General features: G+C 46.2%; 1 long non-coding RNA gene across 2 annotated transcripts; it reads left to right on the top strand.

The window, feature by feature from the left end:
* The first annotated feature begins 227 nt into the window (after window positions 1-227).
* LOC148776397 (uncharacterized) lies at window positions 228-6,420 on the top strand. Of its 2 annotated transcripts, none has more exons than XR_016038350.1 (3): window positions 228-358; window positions 2,513-2,586; window positions 6,083-6,420. It is a non-coding gene; the product is annotated as an uncharacterized LOC148776397 (long non-coding RNA). The 2 variants fall into 2 exon arrangements; XR_016038351.1 differs by lacking the exon at window positions 228-358 and adding an exon at window positions 584-686.
* The last annotated feature ends 1,714 nt before the right edge of the window (window positions 6,421-8,134 follow it).

The following is an 8,134-nucleotide window of genomic DNA, read 5'->3' as shown; positions in this document are numbered from 1 at the left end:
ATGTCCGTCTAGTCAAGTCTATGGTTTTTCCAGTATTCATGTATGGATGTGAGAGCTGGATGATAAAGAAAGCTGAGCGCTGAAGAATTGGTGCTTTTGAACTGTGGTGTTGGAGAAGACTCTTGAGAGTCCCCTGGACTGCAAGGAGATCCAACCAGTCCATCCTAAAGGAGATCAGCCCTGAATATTCATTGGACGGACTGATGCTGAAGCTGAAGCTTCAACACTTTGGCCACCTGATGCGAAGAACTGACTCATTGGAAAAGACCCTGATGCTGGGAAAGATTGAAGGCGGGAGGAGAAGGGGACGACAGAGGATGAGATGTTGGATGGCATCACCGACTCAATGGACATGAGTGTGAGTAAACTCTGGGAGTTGGTGATGGACAGGGAGGCCTGGCGTGCTGCCATCCATGGGGTCACAAAGAGCTGGACACGATTGAGCGACTGAACTGAAGGGGTGGATGACAAAGTCCCTTTGGACAAGTTGAATTTTACATGCCGGTGGGACACTAAGCCTTTGGCTACTTGCTCTGTGTCCCTGAACAGGGGCAGAGTTCTAGACTGGTGCTGCCACCCACCCGCGATGGTAATGGAAGGCAGATTGAGGTGCAGTGTGAACAGCAGTGAAGGTTTACAGCAGAGAAGTCACTGTAGGTGGATGACACGACACCAGCAAAGGACCGGTGAGGGAGAGGCAGGAGGTGGGGTGGACAGTTCAGGGTGGGTTGGAGGAAACCCAACGCTTCCAGGGGAGGGATGTGGTCCAGGCGTGGCCTGCTGCTGCGGGGGCAGGAAGATGAGGCCATCAAAGCTTCCGTGAGTCGGAGGGACGTGTTGATAGTGAGAGCAGTTTCGGTGGTGGTGGTGGCATAGAGCAGTTTTGGTTTTGAGGTTGGAGAGCGGCAGGGAGGGAGGCGAGCCGCCTGAGGCTAGGTCAGCTCAGCGGGGGGCCTGGCGGGCCCCAAATATCCTCTTCACCTTTCGGTAAAGTGTCATCGAAATAGCTTTACATTTCTTAAGAGATTATTTCTCATTTTGTGCCCAAACCTGCCACCCCTGGGGGCCACGTGGAACCTAACAGGCCCTTGCCCCCACCCATTTCAGTCTGTCCAGGAAGTATTCACCAGCCACACTCAGCCTCCTGTTCCCTAGATTAAACACTCCCGCTGCTCTGTGTTCGTTTCTTCCTCTGTTCTCAGGCCTGTTTCTGCCATGGGTAGCTCTCTTCTGACCACAGTACAGTTTTGTTGGCTCTTAGCATCATCCAACGGAGAAAGCAATGGCACCCCACTCCAGTACTCTTACCTCGAAAACGCCATGGATGGAGGAGCCTGGTAGGCTGCAGTCCCTGGGGTCACTAAGAGTCGGACACGACTGAGTGACTTCACTTTCACTTTTCACTTTCATGCACTGGAGAAGGAAATGGCAACCCACTGCAGTGTTCTTGCCTGGAGAATCCCAGGGACGGGGGAGCCTGGTAGGAGGCCGTCTATGGGGTCACACAGAGTCAGACATGACTAAAGTGACTTAGCAGCAGCAGCAGCATCCGAACATGGCCCACTGGCTATATTCTACCAGCATGCAGGGTAGGACCATCACCTCCCTCTGTTTAAATGTCATTTTATGCAAAGCTGCCTCTTCCGTGGTGCACTCCCTCCATCACAGATGTAGCTCCAAGACTGAAAGAGAAGCTGAGATTCTCTCAGACCCAGACTAGAGCTAAGTGTCTTAATTTGATAGATAAAGAAACTGAGGACAGTCTGGAGATTGAGGGCAGTCACAGAACTAGAGATTGGCACATGGACAGTCAGAGTCACCAGCCCATGCCATGCGCACAGCCAGCAATGGACTGGGGTATGCTTGCAGCTGTGGTGGTGGTGGCTGCTCCTACAGTTTTGGGGGGTGGCAAAGCATCAGTCCGAGAGCTGTCAGTGGGAGCATACACTGGTAGAAATATTTTGGGGTGGGTATCAAAAAGAATTCAGTCCAGGACATCCCTGGTGGTCGAGTGGTTAAGAATCCACCTTGCACTGCAGGGGACGTGGGTTCAATCCCTGGTCAGAGAACTAAGATCTCATATGCCACAGAGCAACTACACCCACTCCTAAAGCCTGCCAGCCACAACTAGAGAGTCCGTGTACTGCATGAAAGATCCCACATGATGCAACAAGGATCCCAGGTGCTAAGACCCAACACAGCCAAATAAATAAATAAAAAGAATTCAATCTCCCCCAAAATACAGGGCTGCTGATAGAAGAAAGTGCAAGGATGTTGTAGCAGAGGTAGCTCATTATTCCATAATTTATTTTCTCCTCTTCTTCTTTTAGCAATAGAACCCCCAACTTTTTGTGGGGCACATCCTACTTGGTATAAAGATTCTACTTCCAGTTAGGTGTGGCCACGTGACCAAGCTCTGGCAAAAGTGGTGTGAGCAGAAGTGATGTGTACCTTGTGGGCTGCGTGCTTGGGGGGGAAGCGATCTTCCATTTTTCCTCTCTTCCACTTCCAGTGGCTGGCATATGGACCCGGAAAGCATGGTGTTGAGTTTTCTTCAATCTCATAGACGAGGGCTTCAAGATAAAGGTAATTTGCATCCCCGACTAAAGCAGAGCCACCCTGTCCACCATCCCGACTAAAGCAGTATGCTTAAATCCGTGAATACTTAAACACCTACTGAAATTGAAGAGAGAACTCTTGTGTTTAAGCGCCTGTTACTGTGAGTCTTTGTTAAAGAACTGCCTCCTAGCTAGTACAGACATTCATCTCAACATAGTTTGTAAATGTTTGTTTTTTTTTTTAAACAGAAATGCCTAAATGTCTATCAGAGAGAAAGGGAGCAAAGGAGCCATGGTAACTCCACACAATTAAGTACATGAAATCACTTTAAAAAGAGCGAAATAGATGTATCTATAGGAACAATGTTCCTGATACATTAAAATGAAAAGTGCAAGTGACAGGAGAATGTAGCAGGTGCTTGTGGTTTGCAGGGTTTCTGGGGACAAGTTACTTCCTTCCTCTCCTGTAGAAGATACAGGGGACACATTCTGCCTTGCCTTGGATGGTGTGATCTGAGGAGGGAGGTCTGGTACTGTGGCAGCCTTTTTGTTCCACCCAGGAAGACCTTAGAGTTGGTGAAGGTGAAGTTGGTGGAGGTGAATGGAGCCTAAAGAGAAAGACCACATATCAAAGGACAGAAAAGAGTCAGAGAGCCAGGCCTGCAGGGAAACTAAGAGGCTGAACAGAAGTCAGTGTGCAGTTACTGAGTCTTTGAACTGTTTATCAGTTTAAGTCCATTTTAGCTAGGTTTTCTTCGGCTTTATAAAGATGACTCCTTATAAGAATATTTATTATAGTCTATTAATAGACCAAATATTTTAAAATCTCAGTTTCCTTAAGAACAGATTAAAGAAGTGATGATACTTCTAGCGGTGAAATTCTATGCAGCCAAAAATTTTCTTAAAACTCTACATGTGGTGATTTCAAGATGTTTCATTAGATGAGAAAAAGGGCGGAGAAGATTCTGTCAAGTGAGCTACCATTTGTGTGAGAAAAAATAAAAGTCTGAGCGAATATGTTTCTTAAAATGCTTGAAGTAACTCTTGCAGTATATTCAAGAAATTGATAACAATAAGAACTTAAATAGTGAGGGAACTGAGGAGAGGAGAATGCTAATTTTTCACAGTCTTACCCTCTTAGCTTTCTGAATTTTATACCGTGTGTATGTAATACCTGTACAGAAAATAAAGTTAGTTTTAAAAAATTGAAAAGGAAGACTTGTAAGGGCAAGAGTGTGTGCACGGGACAATTTTATAATTGTCACATGTACCTACCTGTATGCGCATGAAAGTCGTGTGTCTAGATGTTCCTAGAAGTCTGGAATGATATGCACCAAACTGTTAACAGTGGTTACCCCAAAGGAGAGACGGTGAACACTGTGTGTGTGTGCCAGGGAGTAGGGTAGGCTAGGGCAGGGACGTGTATGCCGTGGGGAATAGCTTATCAACTGACAGCTCAACCCACTCTAACGTTTCTTGCCAGGTGCTGTTCTGCACAAATATCCGTTTGCATAATCCTCACCCAAGGAGCACCTCCTTCAGCTCCGCTTAGTAGACGGGGAGAGCGGCTGAAAGGAGCTGCTAGGAGGGGCAAAGCGGGCTGGCGCTTGAGCTGAGACCTTTTGGCGTCCTGACACATGGCATTTTCCCACTTTTGTGACCCCCCTGGGTGGGGCTGTTGGGTCCTTTGTCACGGAGCCCTTCACACAAACACCTCGGGGGCTCCAGCGAGGGCTCCGGGGAGGGCAGCAACCCCACCAGAGTCTCTTGCTCCTCCCAGCAGGCAGCTGACAGATACCACTTTCCTTGCCCTATCTGGAAGACAGGAAACTGGAGATTAAGCCTCATGGGACTGCATTTTGTTTAAGCTTTGTTAGCAACACTCCTCTGTTTACATTGGGAAATGTATAAGACATTGGTAATATCCAATGCAGATGAGGCCATGAGGAGGATAACATAGAGGGTGTACGGATAATATTGGTGGGCCTGCAAAGGATCTGGGGCAGATGACTGGACAAACCCATCCCATTTAGAGAAGCACAGGCCTTCAGAACTACTCAGTGCACTTCTAGGAAGGTATCTGACAGAACCGTTGAGTGAGTATGCTGACTGGAGCGGTCCCGTAAATCATAACAGGCTCTGGAATTCCAGGCAGCTGTCAAAAGGAATAAAGTAACTCTGATTTACGAACAGGCACAGAACATGTCTGTGGTGTAGTATTTAAAACACAAGTTGCAAAATAATATGTAGAGAATAATCCGAGTTTTTTTTTTAAAGCAATACAAATTATGTGTATAGAAAATATGTATATATAGAAAATGGTCTGAAAGCTTATATGCCAAAATGATGATAGTGAAAAGTAGAATTCGGGAGGAAATGGAAGGTGAAAAAGAACTTTTCATTTTTCATCTGTATGCTTCAATATTGTCCACGTTTTTATAAACACATCTTCAGTTCAGTTCAGTCGCTCAGTCGTGTCCGACTCTTTGCGACCCCATGAATCACAGCACGCCAGGCCTCCCTGTCCATCACCAGCTCCCGGAGTTCATTCAAACTCATGTCCATCGAGTCAGTGATGCCATCCAGCCATCTCATTCTCTGTTGTCCCCGTCTACTCCCACCCCCAATCCCTCCTAGCATCAGACTCTTTTCCAGTAAGTCAACTCGTCACATAAGGTAGCCCAAGTATTGGTGTTTCAGCTTTAGCATCAGTCCTTCCAATGAACACCCATGATTGATCTCCTCCAGAATGGACTGGTTGGATCTCCTTGCAGTCCAAGGAACTCTGAAGAGTCTTCTCCAACACCACAGTTCAAAAGCATCAATTCTTCGGCGATCAGCTTTGTTCACAGTCCAACTCTCACATCCATACATGACCACGGGAAAAACCATAGCCTTGACTAGGTGGACCTTGGTTGGCAAAGTAATGTCTCTGCTTTTTAATATGCTGTCTAGGTTGGTCATAACTTTCCTTCCAAGGAGTAAGCGTCTTTTAATTTCCTGGCTGCAATCAGCATCTGCAGTGATTTTGGAGCCCAAAAAAATAAAGTCTGACAATGTTTCCACTGTTTCCCCATCTATTTCCCATGAAGTGATGGGACCAGATGTTATGATCTTCGTTTTCTGAATGTTGAGCTTCAAGCCAAACTTTTCACTCTTCTCTTTCACTTTCATCAAGAGGCTTTTGAGTTCCTCTTCACTTTCTGCCATAAGGGTGGTGTCATCTGCATGGGAGATGATATTGATATTTCTCCCGGCAATCTTGATTCCAGCTTGTGCTTCTTCCAGCCCAGCGTTCCTCATGATGTACTCTGCATCATGGGTGACAATATATAACCTTGACGTACACCTTTTCCTATTTGGAACCAGTCCATTGTTCCATGACCAATTCTAACTGTTGCTTCCTGACCTGCATACAGGTTTCTCAAGAGACAGGTCAGGTGGTCTGGTATTCCCATCTCTTTCAGAATGTTCCACAGACCTTTTAGAACTAACACCCAAAAATGATGTCCTTTTCATTATAGGGGACTGGAATGCAAAAGTAGGAAGTCAAGAAACACCTGGAGTAACAGGCAAATTTGGCCTTGGAGCACGGAATGAAGCATGGCAAAGGCTAATAGAGTTTTGCCAAGAGAACGCACTGGTCATAGCAAACACCCTCTCCCAACAACACAAGAGAAGACTCTACACGTGGACATCACCAGATGGTCAACACCGAAATCAGATTGATTATATTCTTTGCAGCCAAAGATAGAGAAGCTCTATACAGTCAGCAAAAACAAGACCAGGAGCTGGCTGTGGCTCAGATCATGAACTCCTTATTGCCAAATTCAGACTTAAATTGAAGAAAGTAGGGAAACCACTAGACCACTCAGATATGACCTAAATCAAATCCCTTATGATTATACAGTGGAAGTGAGAAATAGATTTCAGGGACTAGATCTGATAGACAGAGTGCCTGATAAACTCTGGACGGAGGTTCGTGACATTGTACAGGATACAGGGACCAAGACCATCCCCATGGAAAAGAAATGTAAAAAAGCAAAATGGCTGTCTGAGGAGGCCTTACAGATAGCTGTGAAAAGAAGAGAATCAAAAAGCAAAGGAGAAAAAGAAAGATATAAGCATCTGAATGCAGAGTTCCAAAGAACAGCAAGGAGAGATAAGAAAGCCTTCCTCAGCGATCAATGCAAAGAAATAGAAAAAACAAAATAATAGGAAAAACAAGAGATCTTTTCAAGAAACACACCTTAGCTTTGTAATAAAACTTTTTTTTAAAAATTGGGAGCTAATAAATGATTTTTTTCATGGCCCAAGCATCAGCTTGCCAACTGTCCCCTCTCCCTCATTGCCCCCTCCCTTCCACATGCTGTCTCATCTCCTGTTTGCTATCTTTGGACCTGAGGCCTCTGAGCTGTCTGCAAGGCTCCAGAGCCCCTCTAAACCACACTCACTAATCTCTCCCTAATCCTGGCTCCCCAGCAGCTCAGACCGGCTGCTGTCTGCTCCTGTGGGAGGTACGCAGGAGTCCCCTTGGTTTATACCCCTTGGTTTAAAAAAGGAAGCACTTTGGATACTCAGGACTCCAGGACTTGTGAGCCTCTAGAGAGGGGGGTCTGGGCTCTCCCAGGAGGCCTTCCTCTCCTCCTTGAGCATATCCATTGTAGTCGAAGCGTTTTTAAAGATTTGGGTGGGACCACAGAGATGGTCTTGCTCCAAGGTGAGACCACTGCATCCAGGCCAAGCCTTTGTGCCATCTGCTTCTTTCCAAGTGTTGTCCCTTAATTTCAGAGTCTGAACGCTCACTCTTGTTAACTGTTCAGTAAAGGCACTCTGTCAGGAAGCTGCCATCTGTAGCAGAGCTTCTTAGCTGCGATGGCACAGAGGGCTCACCTGGGGAGATTTGCAAACTACTGACACCTGGGCCCTACTCCTTGTGGCTCTGATTTATTTTAACTGCAGCGCTGGGATATCTCCCTAGGCAGGCCTGAGAACCACTGATTCAACACAGTATGATGTGATTTGTGTGTGTGCATATAGGCTGCGTGCATATATTAATGTACGCATACATAGAAACCTGTACCCACACACAACACCAAAAGCTGGATTTCCCAGCACACAAAATAACATGTACCGCTGAGGTCACCAGCAAAGCAAGATACCCAAAAAGGCGAGAAAAAATATTTCAAATGTGATATTTAAAAAAATGAAAAGGTCAGAGTGGGGAAAGTCAGAACCTTCACTGGGCTTCTCTGCTTGTTTTTGGATGGGGCTTTTCTTACACTGCATGTGGGGGGAAGAAACCCCTTGATCCTTCCCTGGTCTGGCAATGAGACCCAGGGAAACCTTCCCAGGCTGGGACCTGGGATCCTTCACTGAGAGCTACAAACACACCTCTCCTCCAGCTACAAAAATACAAAAAGCTATATGGGACTAAAAATAACCGTGTACATGCACAGTTGGGGCAAATGCTGGACCATAAAGATACAAAAAAGACACGCGCGCGCACACACAAAATCAACTGCCATTTCTGAAGAGCCGGGAGAAAAAAAAAACAAACGGTGTTGGGAGCAAAA

This window comes from Moschus berezovskii, chromosome 9 (assembly GCF_049115385.1).
Source record: "Moschus berezovskii isolate FMDL1 chromosome 9, NW_MosBer_1.0, whole genome shotgun sequence".
Classification (NCBI taxonomy): Eukaryota; Metazoa; Chordata; class Mammalia; order Artiodactyla; family Moschidae; genus Moschus; species Moschus berezovskii.
Note: the sequence above shows the minus strand (reverse complement) of the source record. Positions and strands in the feature narration are given on the sequence as shown.